We start from the raw sequence: 13,123 nt of genomic DNA, 5'->3' as shown, positions 1-13,123 counted from the left end.
ATGGAAACTGCTTCTGCTCCAACGCTCATTCCTGACCACCTGGAGACTCTTCCTGAGGAATGGAATCTGGGAATGGCCAGCACGCACGTGCATCCAAGGACAGAGACAGTGAGGGACCGGTGTACTGGAATTGTGGTGGAATATGAGGAAAACCACAGAAGTACAATAGGGCAGGTAAGAAATGGCCAAGTGCCGCTGACCCTAATCCCCAGTCCAATCAGAAAGGGGCCACTACAAGCACGGGTGGAAGGATCTCCACAAGTCGTGCTGCCAGGCGGAGAATTGAACCCTGGTCTCCCACGTGATAGGCAGGGATACTAACCACTATACTTGTCAGTACAGCTAGTTAGTAAGTTAATTGGTTGTGTGTGTGTGTGTGTGTAATTGGGCAGCATGGACCAGAAGGGCATCTTAATACTGTGCTGTATTTCTAAATTTAAATGATCTGTACAAGTCTATCCTGGTCCCTTTAAACATAATTTCCCAAACCTCCCCATTTAACAAATGATTTACTTTTTGACCATGTGCATCAGAGGATAGCCACATTTTTCCACATTATATTCCATTGCTTCCTGCCAATTTAGATTAATCCATATATTCCCATTCTTTGCTTTCAGTACAATAACCAACTCTCAGATTGCACATCCTCTGCAAATATAAATGCACCACACCACTTATTTTCCCCCATATTTATTCTAGTCACACCCTCAAAAAAAACTAGCTGATTTTCCTTTCGTATATCCACGTAGACCCTTAATCTTATTATTCTTTTCAAGATAGCATGCTTGCATTCTTAATGACAGATTTTAGCATATGTCAGTTTAGCCAATTTTCTCTTCCTTCTTTCTTAAGTAGACCAAGCACACTTTCTACCCTCCATCCACAGGAATAATTCCAGAATGCAGAGAAATCTTGAAGCTGGCAAATCCAACCTGCACTATCTATAAAGCTGCCACATTCAAATCTGGAATGTAAATAGTAAAAACACAATGCCAGAGAAACTCAGCAGGTGTTCTTTATATTGCAAAGAAAAAAATACATAACTGACATTTGGGCTTGAGCCCTTCATCAAAGCATACCTTAATGAGTCCTCGTTGAAAGGCTCAAGCCTGAAATGGTGGTTATGTATCTTTCCTCACACAGGAAAGCCATATTGCCTTTGCTCTGTGCTAACTGATCTCTCCTTGTAACTCTGCACTGTGTTTTACTTGCTGTACTATATTCAGGATGCTTAGCTGGACTCCTCACATATCAAACTTTGTGATTAAACTTTGACACCTGTGATAATAAACAAACTTGAATTTGATGAAGTTCTTGGTTTGTTTTTGTGCTTCCTGATGCATCCTGCATGCCTTTCTTGATCCGCCATTTCTAAGTTCTGAAATGCTCTTGATTTTCTGAACTACTGCTATTTCTAGCAACCTTTTGCTTTTCTATGCATTAATATTCATTTGTCAGCTACTTTTCAATGCACGTTTCCTGATGGGTTTTTTTTGTACCCTGTATTTTCAATTTCTGCTTGCCACAGTTATACCTTTCAATATGTTCTCCCGATCAACTCCCACAAACTCTCATGCCTTTTTTAATTTTATTTAAGTGGATTTCTGACCTCATCTTGCATTGAACTGCATCACTTTCAGAATTGTCAAATTCTATGACCTTATGATTACTCTTCTCCAAAGGTGACTTGACAAAATTATTACTGATTCCTTTCTCATTTGTGTATAAAGCAAGATCCAAAATAGCCTTTTCTGTAATTGACTCCTCAACGTATGGATCTGGAAAGCATCTTGTATGCTTTCTGTGAATTAACCTTCCATCTTTTGAAGCATACTTGTATAGAGAGGAGATTTTGCTTTCTGATAAAGGTTCATTGACCTGAATTGCCATCCATCGATGTTACCACACCTGCTTATTTCAGATTTCCAACCTTTGCATTATTTTTCTTTTCCGATGACTTTATCTATAATATTTACATCCACCAAATTCCATTTTGATATCTGCCGACATCAACTCCATTGTTCCCTTCATCCCCTCCCTGTTCATTCAACAAATCTATTGTCACAGCTGATGCTTTAAAAAAAACATACTAGTATCAATGGATTTGTGGCATGCACATGAACAATTACGATGTCCTCCATGCAAACCAAGAAAATATCAAATTTAAGGAATGCAGGGCTCCAGGAGGTTGTGAGGAAACTGACGAGACAGTGCAGGTTTTTTAAGAAACTTAAATATGCAGCTATTTCATGGACTAGAAACCACAAAAATGTGATGAGAATAGTTTGAGGATACTGGTCCGTTGCAAATTGCTCCGTGACTGTCTGGTTCCATTAAGATGAAAATGCAGTTTAAAGCAGCCATTGTCATCCTTTTTTCAGCAATGCCCGTCCCCCCCCCCCCCCCCCCCCCCCCAACCAAGATGCTGCGGGCAAATTGCGGTCAGGGGTCTCGTGTGGGGTGCAGGCTACTGGAAGCCAGGCATCAGAGCCAGAATCTGAGAGGGGGCTGAGGGAAAGAAGGGCTTCCAAAGGCCTGTGGTGCCAAAGACTCCCTGATCATGTCAAAGCATGGGTTGCCGAGGGATCGGACAGGAATTTGTGCAGCTTCTTGAGTGCTGGAGGTGAATCGACGGACACACAGGGCCTCTGAAGGGACTTTCTTTTACTTTGTTCTCTTGTCCTGTATGGAGAACCAGACGAAACTAATGGCGACTCTGTTTTACGGCAGGCAGAAGGCAATTTTGTGTAATATGACATGCTCTGTACTATTACATAACAATAAAGGAACCTTAAATCGTAATTGACCTTCAAGGAAACATTACAATGTTAATTTAAAAGCTGTGAACCTTACCTTGACTGACAGGAGCCAAAACTTCATTCCAGCATTGAGCCAACAAAGAGCTGCTGGAGAAACTCAATGGGCCAAGCTGTATCCACGGGCAGAAATGGTCAGTCGACGTTTCAGGTTGGGACACTTCATCAAGGTGAAAGGTGAAAGAGTGATATTGCCTGGACAAAAGAGGAAAGGAGCTGACTGTGGGACCAAGAGGTGATCAAGTATTGGACAGAAGAAACCTCTATTCAGGGGGAACTTCGCAATGGGGCAGAACTGTACCTGCACATCATCTTTAGCCTCCGTGTACTGCTCTCCTCTCCATACCCGCCCTTTCACTTGTTTACTCAATTCCTGCATGTAAGCGTACAAAGTGCAAAGCTTGTCCCTACATCTCCCTCCTCACCTCCATCCAGGGCCACAAACAGACCTTCCAGGTGAGGCACATGGTCTTCCATCTTCTGTTCAAAACCCTATCATCTCTTGGCCTCTCCCCAGCTCCCTTCTCTCTTCATAAATGTAATACCACCTTTTTAACTTTAGCCTCAATTATGGTTCTGACTTGAAATGCTGAGTGACAATTTCTACCCACAGGTGCTGACTAGTTTATATTTATTTTTCATCCTGTGGCACAAGTATAACCCAACAAAATTGTGTTTTTCAGCCCTCGGTGCAAAGCACGCCAATGTACAACCAGATATAGCACAGACAAACAGTACATATGCAGGACAAATATACACTGTTTCATAGAGTCTCGATGGTTAGTGTGAGCATTTGCCTTAGTCATTCAGCATACTCACTGCCCATGGGGAATAAAGTTTTTCAGCCTGGTGGTGCTGGCACTGGTACTCCTGTATCTCTTTTCAGACAGGAGTAACTTAAAGGTGCTGTGCGGAAGTGGTAGGTGTCCTTAAACATTTAGTGCGTCCACTTCAGACAACGATCCTGGTAGATCATGTCGATGCAGGTGGTGGGAACCCCTGTGATCCTCTCTGCCACTCTTATGATCCTTTGGATTAACCTCCAACCCAATGCTCTACAGGAACCTTACCAGCCAGCATGCTCCTGACAGAGCTTTAAGGAAGGTTGACAAGATGGTGGCTGAAGTCTTCTCAGGAAATGCAGTCATTCTTGTGATGAGGTATTGTGTGTCCAGGATAGGTCACTGTGATATTACAGATTCTGTCACCAATGTGTATATGTACAGATGGTAGTGTAGGATGACTGTGATTGGCTGAGAGCGTAGCCACACCTACTGGCAGGTCTTAAAGGATTGCTCCTATCCAGACCAGGTCATTCTGGACTGGTCGACCTACTTGTGATACGCTCCAGTCTTTTAGTTAATAAAAGCCTTGGTTTGGATCAACGAGTCTTTGGTTCTTTCAACGCGCTCTACAGTCACTTATTAAGTGCACTCCGAGGTACTTGCTACTCTCCACTTTGGAGATATTAATATGTTTTGGAGGGTGTACATTCCTAGTCCTCCTGAAGTCTATGATCATCTCCTTCGTCTTGTCCAAGAACTGTGGATGCCGGAACCAAACGCAGCTGCATTCAACTCAAAGCAAAAACTGTAAGTCCAAGGGGATGGAAAAATGTGTAGATAATCTGGTGGGAATAAGACTGATCCACACAATGGGGGGGGGGGGGGGAGTGAGGATGAATAAATGCCCCCAATATCAAAGTTGGAAAAAAAGTCACCTAAATGGGACATTTAAAGTGGTTAGAAAAAAAAACACACTAGATTGTTTTCCAAAGCACAACACATTCTTTGAAGGAAATCAACATACTTAAAGAAATACTCAATGAACTCGCATAAATTCTCACTCTTCTGTTAGAACCTTACCAATCTTCACTGATTCACTGGAGGTGAAGAAATCCATGATCCAATTACAGAGTGGGGTGTTAACGCCCAGGTATCTGCCAAACAAATATTTTATTAAAATAGACAATAGAATATATAATTTGAATTAAAAAGAGACAATTAAAAAGAATGCTAAAAAATATTCATGGTTACCACAGTGCAAGAAGAAAAAAATGACTTTGCAGTAATCCAGACAGTCCTTTTATTGTGGCAGAGCTGTCCAGAATTAGTGTAATTAGGGGAGGTTCAACAGCCTCGTTGCTGTAGGAAAGGAACTTTTCTTGAACCTAGAAGTGCTGGTCTTCAGGCTTTTGTATCTTCTGCCCAAAGGTAGCAGTAAGAAGGGGTCGTGAGCTGGGGGATGGTGGTCCTTTATGATGTTGGCTGCCTTCCTGAGTCAGTGGCTCACTCCGCCATCTCCAATGGATGGCAGGACAAAGCCTGTGATGAACCTGCCTACATTAGTTACCTTCTGCACCCATCTGCATTCCTGAGCTCTCAAAACCCAAACCAGGCTGTGATGCAACCAGTCGGTTTCCTTTTCACAGTGCACCTGTGTATTGATAGTGCACTCGATGACATGCCAAATCTTCTTAGATTCCTTAGAAAGTAGAGACTTTGATGTTCCTTCTTCACAGTTAGCTCAACATGCTGGCTTCAGGAGAGGTCTTCTGAAATATGGACCCTCTTCACTTCCATCCCATCAATGTGGAAAGGTATATGGTCCCTCCACCTCACCTTCTAAAATCAACAATAAGCTTCTTGTTCTTGGTGACATTAAGAGGAAGATTGTAGTCCTGGCATCACCCAACCAGGTTTTCGATCTTCATTCTGAATTCTGATTCATCACCTCCAGTTATTTTGCCAACAGCTGTGATGTTGCAAAGCCGAACTTGGCTACTCAGGAAATAGAACACAGATCTAAGCACACATCTTTGAGGTGCCCCTATATGGATGGTCAAGAGGAGGAAGTGATGTTGCTGATTGGCACTGCTCAGTGTCTGCTGATGAGGTCATTGAGAATCCAGTTGCAGAGGGATGGAGAGAGTCCTTGATCCTTTAGATTGGTTTCAAGGTTTGTTTGTATGCTGGTGTTGAATGCTGAATCTAGGTGTTCCTGTGATCAAGGTGATCTAATGCAGAGCAGAGGGTCAGTGAGCTGGCATCTGCCATTGACCTGATGATATCAACAATTGAAGTGAGTCCGAGTCCTTCCTAAGACAGGAGTTGATCTGCTCCATAGCCAACCTGTCAGTGTCACCGGCTGATAGTTGTTAAGGCATGCCACCTTGCTCTGGGCACCAGAAGATATCCTTTTGAAACAGAAGGGAACCTCTAAATGTTGATAATCTCTGCAAAAACTTTAGCCAGTTCGTTTGCACGGGTTTAAGGCACGGCCAGGTACACCATCCAGGCTAGATGCTTTTCAAGGAATCACCAGCCCCCCCACATCTCCATCGGGCACACAAAACTCAAAACAGTCAACCAGTTTACCTATCTCGGCTGCACCATTTCATCGGATGCAAGGATCGACAACGAGATAGACAACAGACTCGCCAAGGCAAATAGCGCCTTTGGAAGACTACACAAAAGAGTCTGGAAAAACAACCAACTGAAAAACCTCACAAAGATTAGTGTATACAGAACTGTTGTCATACCCACACTCCTGTTCGGCTCCAAATCATGGGTCCTTTACCGGCATCACCTACGGCTCCTAGAACGCTTCCACCAGCATTGTCTCCACTCCATCCTCAACATTCATTAGAGCGACTTCATCTCCAACATCGAAGTACTCGAGATGGCAGAGGCCGACAGCATCGAATCCACGCTGCTGAAGATCCAACTGCGCTGGGTAGGTCACGTCTCCAGAATGGAGGACCATCGCCTTCCCAAGATCGTGTTATATGGGGAGCTCTCCACTGGCCACTGAGACAGAGGTGCACCAAAGAAGAGGTACAAGGACTGCCTAAAGAAATCTCTTGGTGCCTGCCACATTGACCACCGCCAGTGGGCTGATATCGCCTCAAACCCTGCATCTTGGCGCCTCACAGTTCAGCGGGCACCAACCTCCTTTGAAGAAGACCGCAGAGCCCACCTCACTGACAAAGACTGGGAGCGTTGAGCTACCAGGGGTTGTGTGGGCTTGTGAGGTTCTTTGTAAATTTTCCTTTCAAAATGGGCATTGTCCAGAAGAGATGTATTGCAGTTAATGGTTCTGGCTTATTTCAGCGGAATGGTTTGAATTTCTTCATAATATTGTTCATGGAGTCATCTGTTACATCATGTGGTCTTCATTAAGCAACATTGATTCAGCTGGCCAGATTTCATTGTCCCTCCAGGCCACACTGTTCTGGAAGTGATTTGTTCAAACCATAAACTGCCAAAACTAATGAGAGAGGTTCCACCCTTTTCTGGTGAGTTATTCCTTTGGTGCACAATGTTTTTAAAACCTTAGATTTCCCCATCATTTTTTCAGTAGCTCTCAGATTGTCAAGGTGCATTTCATAAAGCACAGCTTGGAAATAGGAAAAAAATTACACTTTGCTTGCCTTCCAAATTCTGTGAAGATGCATCAAGATCAGTAAAAAATGGGGAAAGAATGAACGTAAACAAGGGTGGATAGACCAAAAAAAAAATCATGTTAGACTTCCAACTTTTTTAAAAACCCCCCCTTTCACAGCAGGAACACAAGTTATGCAAGGCTTTTTATTGTTCATGCAAAAGTTAAGGAAACCAGACTGAGAAGAAACAGTTGATTGACCTTTCAGCTCCTGGAATCTGATTTAAATCTATCTTGGATTGAAGATAAGCGGGATTATGACTCGCTATAAATATTCCATTTGAAATGTATTCGACGCAATTTCAATGGCCATTTTAGATGTCGTGGATTGACTGACAAAAGTCACCAACTTAGTAAAAGTTAGTATTTAGCCAAGTTACTTAGGTGTCTGAGGGTTATCATATGAGGAGTATTTGACAGCCCCTGTCCTGCATTCATTGGAATTGAGGAGAATGAGGGGGGGATCTTATTGAAATATTTTCAATGATGAAAGGAATGGACAGAGTAGATGTATAAAGGAATGGACAGAGTAGATGTATAAAGGAATAGACAGGGTAGATGTATAAAGGAATGGACAGAGTAGATGTATAAAGGAATGGACAGAGTAGATGTATAAAGGAATGGACAGAGTAGATGTATAAAGGAATGAACAGAGTAGATGTATGAAGGAATGGACAGAGTAGATCTATGAAGGAATGGACAGAGTAGATGTATAAAGGCTGTTTCCTGGTGGGAGAGACTAGGATAAGAAGGGACAATTTCAGGATTGAAGGGTGTCAACTTAGAACAGAAATGCATAGAAATTTCTTCAGCCAGAGGGTGGTAAATCTGTGGAATTTGTCACCACAGGTGGATTTTAAATTTTATTCATTTAATTTTTTTTTAAATTTAGAAATACAGCACAGGCCATTAGAGCACATGAGTTTGTGCTGCCAAATTTACTCCCAATTAACCTCCATCCCTCGAATGATGGGCGAAACAGGAGCCCTTGGGGAAATCCTACGCAGACATGGGGAGAATGTACGAAATCCTTACAGACAGTGTTGGATTTAAACCCTGGTCCCGCTCGCTGGCATTGTAAAGGCATTGCGCTAACCGCTACGTCAACTGTGCCAGTTGTGGAGGCTAGATCATTGGGCCTATTTAAAGGAGAGATTAATAGGATCTTGATTAGCCAGGGCATCGAAGGTTATGGGGAGAAGATCGAGGAGTGGGGCTGAGTGGGAAAATGGATCAGCTCATGATTGAATGGCAGGGCAGACTCTTTGGGTTGAATACCTATTTCTCTTATGTCATATGGTCTTTTAGCAAATGAAAACAAGGGAATAGAAGTGGGTGTTTTGTGGAAACATGTTAATGGGAAGATGAGATGGAGCTATAGTTAGTTTTATGCTCTCCCCTTTCTGACTCAATTACTTGCAAAAGGAAAGGTTCCATTTCACAGGCTGACACAAGGAGAGATAGGGTCAACCAGCCTGAATCGATTAAAGTTTAGGAAAATGAGAGATTTTATTGAAGCATACAACATGTTGACAGGACTTGATATGAGTGAAGATGTTTCACCTGGCTGGAGATCAAACACTCGAGAAAAGGCAGGTGTCATAGTGGACAGGTTAAGAATTTAGGACTGAAAGTGTGAGAAATTTCTTTACTCACAGAGCGATGAAACTATGTAATTTTCTGCATCGGAAGATGGAAAGGCCAAGTCGAAGGACATAGTTAAGAACTTATACAGATAACCAGGCAGAAAAAGCAACAAGTTGTATGCAGAAATGGTTTTAGGATGGATGATCAGCCATGACTATATTGAGAGTGGAGCAACTCTAACAGTTGCAGAGCAAATGCCTTCTCCTATGATAGCCCTTTTTCATAAAGAAAAATAAATAAATAGAAACAAACGGGAATAATCATAGAGAACATCTACAGGGAATGCTTTCATCGGAGAGCAGCAGCAATCTTCAAGGATCCACACCAGCCAGCACAAGCTCTGTTCTCACTGCCACCATCAGGAAAGAGGTCTAGGTGCCACAAGACTCACACCACAGGGTTCAGGAACAGCTGCTACCCCTCTGCCACCAGACCCCTCAACAACAAACTCAATTAGGAACAACATGGATCACATACAGACACACACTCAGATGAGACACATGCAATGCATTCGCATCAGATACAATAACAATACCGGCAATTGCTACACATCATGATCTATATAATATAGGAGACCTGGTGCAGGTACAGCACCTCAATTAGTTGGAAAGAAGTTGCAATGATTGATTTCACAGCAATAGGCCCCTCATCCCTTTAGCGGCACACACCTGGTTATTGACTCTCCAACGTCATCTGGCTTGTGACCTGGAATGGAGCTTGGATTTGTCCTCAGGGAAAAGAGAACCCAGCTGCTCTATGCATTGGGCTTTATACCCTCAGCTAGGTAGAGGGGACAGAAATAAAATAGGGTAGGTAATTAAAGGAGTCAGTATTATGGTGTGCATTCCTTCAAAGGGGCCCATGGCAAGGTGTGCACTCGCTGTGGGTGGTCTTGACCTTGTTTGACAGGTGTGATAGCTTTTGACCAGGTTCCCACCAGAGAGTTCACATAATCCTCCATACTACTGATATTGTGAGCAGATCCTTTGGTCGTTCAGCATTCTCACTGCCGGTGGGAAGAAACTGTTTCTCACCTGGGGGTGCTGGCTCTGATCCTCCTGTAACGCTTTCCTGACAGGAACAGCTGAAGGATGCTGTGTGCGGAATGGAAGGGGTCCTCGATGATTTTGCGCAGTCTCTTCAGACAATAATTCTGGTAGACCACATCAATTTTTTTGGGGAGGAGGGGGAGGGAGATTCATTCCAGTGCTCTTCTCTGCCCTTCCTACGGTCCTGTGAATTGACCTCTGATCCATTTCTCTGCCACAACCATACCACACTGTGATGCAGCCGGCCAGGATGCTCTCGATAGAACTCTTGTAGAAGTTTGACATAATGCTGACTGGTAACCTTGCCCACTTTAGCCTTTTCAGGAAGTGCAGTCGTTGTTGCACCTTCCTGACAAGTGAGGAGATGTTGTGTGTCCACGATAGGTCACTAGTTAAGTAAACTCCAAGTAACCTGGTGCTCTCCACTCTCTCCACTACAGAGTTACTGATGTGTACTGGAGCATGGTCATTCCTGATCCTCCTGAAGTTCACGAACACATCCTTCGAATTGTCCACATTGAGACTCAGGTTGTCACTCTCACACCATAATCACAGGATTTTTCACCTCTGAAATGCGGCTCATCGATGTTGCTGATGAGGCCAACTACTGCTGCATCATCTGAAAACTTAATGATACTGTTGGAGCTGGATCCGGCGATGCAGTCATGAGCATTAACACGAACACACAGCCCAGAGGAACACTAGTGTTCAGTGTGGTGGAGCTCGGTATACTGCTACTGACCCAGACAGACTGGTCTCTCCATTAGGAATTCCAGAATTGACTTCCAGAGAGGGGTATTGAGTCCAGCGAGGACAGCTCCTCCACAAGAGAGAACAGCTCTAAAGTATATTGATTCTGAATCAAGCAACTGCCTGGTCTACTTTTTAGGTGTGGAATGATTGCAGCAAACTTCCCCCTGCACTGGCTACTGCAAAAGATGGGCACCCGAGGGTTGACAAACAGGTGGGGAGGAGTAGGTCTGGGAGTCCTGAAAACTGTCTCGTGGCATCAGCATGAACAGAAATGACAAATGTGGCAAGGTCATGGTTTTACTATTTGTCAAGGTCTTCAAGTGCACCTCACCAAAATCTTCTTGTTGCTCCCAGTTCCAGACACAGCTACAAGAGTGAATTTGCAGCAGGTAGCAAGAAAATCATTATGGGTGATGGTGGGGTGGGGTGGGGGGGGGGGGTGTTAAATCTCATTGACCTCATACTTACTAATCTACCAGATCCAAATGGATTTGCCCTCCTCAGCATTAGCAGGGCTAACCAGCCCACAGTCCTAGTGGAGCCTAGTCCTATCTTCACACTAAGGATATCATTAAGGTAACTGTTAGACTATCTGAAACTTGGACATCAGCGAGAGCAAAAATTTACACCTCCGCAAATCACACCACAACAATCATCAACTTCATAGCCTGGTATATTCGTCGTTATATCATTGCAGTCAAGCCAGTGAAATAATCCTGTTTCAATGCGTGCAGAAAGGCACATCAGGACCAGCATCAGAGGAATCTGGGCAAGGAAGTGGGATGCCAGAGTGCATGCCGACAAAGCAACATGCAATGGGCAGGGCCAAGTGATTTCACAATATAGAACAAGATTAAAACACTGCAGCACTCCCAATTTGGTTGTGAATAATTAAACTCCCATCCAATGAAAAGTTGAAAAGTATTCCCCATTCTCAGCAATAGCGGGGGCCTACTAAATGAGTGTGGAAGACGAGGCTGAAGCATTTCACGCGATATTCAACCAGAAGTACCAAACATAATCCATCTCATCTTGTGTTCACTCCACGAGAAAAAGACAAGAGTGAAGGCTATGGGACTACTAAATGAACCCCATAACCAGCAAAGCTATTCCAGTAAATTGCGATGATGACTCAGTAACATCGCGTTCATATAAAAGCAGAATGTATTCAATCCTGTTGATCACTGCCCTGTTTATTTTCCTAGCAGAGTGATTGAAGATGTTGTGTCAAGTGCTATTAATGCTCATTCAAGTTTTTCCAGGAACTCAATATTCCAGAGATGTGGCAAGAATTTCTGCCCTTGGCATCAAGGCAACCTTGAAATGACTGTGATATCAAGGAGGCCGGTCAAAACTGTAGTCAGTAGACATCCAGAGATAAATACACTAAAGATTGGAATCGTGCCTTGCACAAATTCAACCTCCCCCCCCCACCAGGAGTTCCTCTGTACAGTGTCCTTAGAAAAAACCAGCTCCTTCATCATTGTCTTTCAGAAATGTGGTTGTTCACAGATGATTACAGTGTTCAATTTCATTTGCACCTTCTCAGCAAAAGAAGCAGTCACACAAGGACAGAACAGCATTCATGAACTGATCGTTGGAAAGTTACATTTGTGCTGCACAGGATTTGGCAATGACCAGCTTCATTAACAGAGATTCCACCACCTACCTTGAACATTCAGTAGTATTAATGTGCTGAACTGTTGAATTCCAGATTAACTGGTTCCACCCTGTCCTGTGACTCCTCTCTCTTTGACCTTGTATAACATCTTGACCCTTCCCCAGAAAGCCCGGGTCACGGCCCAGGATGAGGTCCCTGTCCATTGTGAATAAAAGTCTGAATATCAGTGACTCAAACTCAGCCTCTCAAGGTATTTACCGCGCATCAATTACCATCAACAAGTTCCCCACCATTAACACCTTTGAGGCCTCATCATTGACCAGAAACTCAGATGAACCAGCAGCATAAATACTGTACCAACAAGATCAAGTCAGAGGCCAGGTATCATGCAGGAAGTGATTCACTACCTAAATCCTTTCCATCATCCACCAAGCATAGACAGGAGTGTGACAAAACACTCTGCATTGCCTGGAGACGTAGCAAGTTCCAACAATATTCAAGAAGCTCTGCATCATCTAGGACAAAGCAATCAGCTTGACTGACACCCCAACAAGAACTCAGCATTCCTTCTCCACCCACTACGTTTGCATTGGCAGACTATCCTCTACATAATACATTACATAATACTCTGAACAACACCTCCAAACCCACAAGCTCTGTCACCAAAAAGGACAAGATTAGCTGGTACACGAAAATATCATCATCTGTCTATTCCCACCTGAGTAAAAGCTGGAGGAACTCAGCTGGTCTTGAAGAGTCCATGGGAGGTAAAGATATATTACCGACGTTTTGGG

General features: G+C 43.5%; 1 long non-coding RNA gene across 1 annotated transcript in view; it reads right to left on the bottom strand.

The window, feature by feature from the left end:
• The window catches only part of LOC138763903 (uncharacterized), an 82,896-nt gene that overhangs the window by 16,331 nt on the left and 53,442 nt on the right, over positions 1-13,123 (bottom strand). Inside the window, exons 2-3 of the long non-coding RNA XR_011357882.1 lie at positions 4,682-4,755; positions 2,854-3,011 (exon numbers count right to left, since the gene is read on the bottom strand). This is a non-coding gene — a long non-coding RNA (uncharacterized lncRNA). The remainder of the gene's footprint in view (positions 1-2,853; positions 3,012-4,681; positions 4,756-13,123) is intronic.

Source organism: Narcine bancroftii, chromosome 5 (genome assembly GCF_036971445.1).
Source record: "Narcine bancroftii isolate sNarBan1 chromosome 5, sNarBan1.hap1, whole genome shotgun sequence".
Lineage (NCBI taxonomy): Eukaryota > Metazoa > Chordata > Chondrichthyes > Torpediniformes > Narcinidae > Narcine > Narcine bancroftii.
Note: the sequence above shows the minus strand (reverse complement) of the source record. Positions and strands in the feature narration are given on the sequence as shown.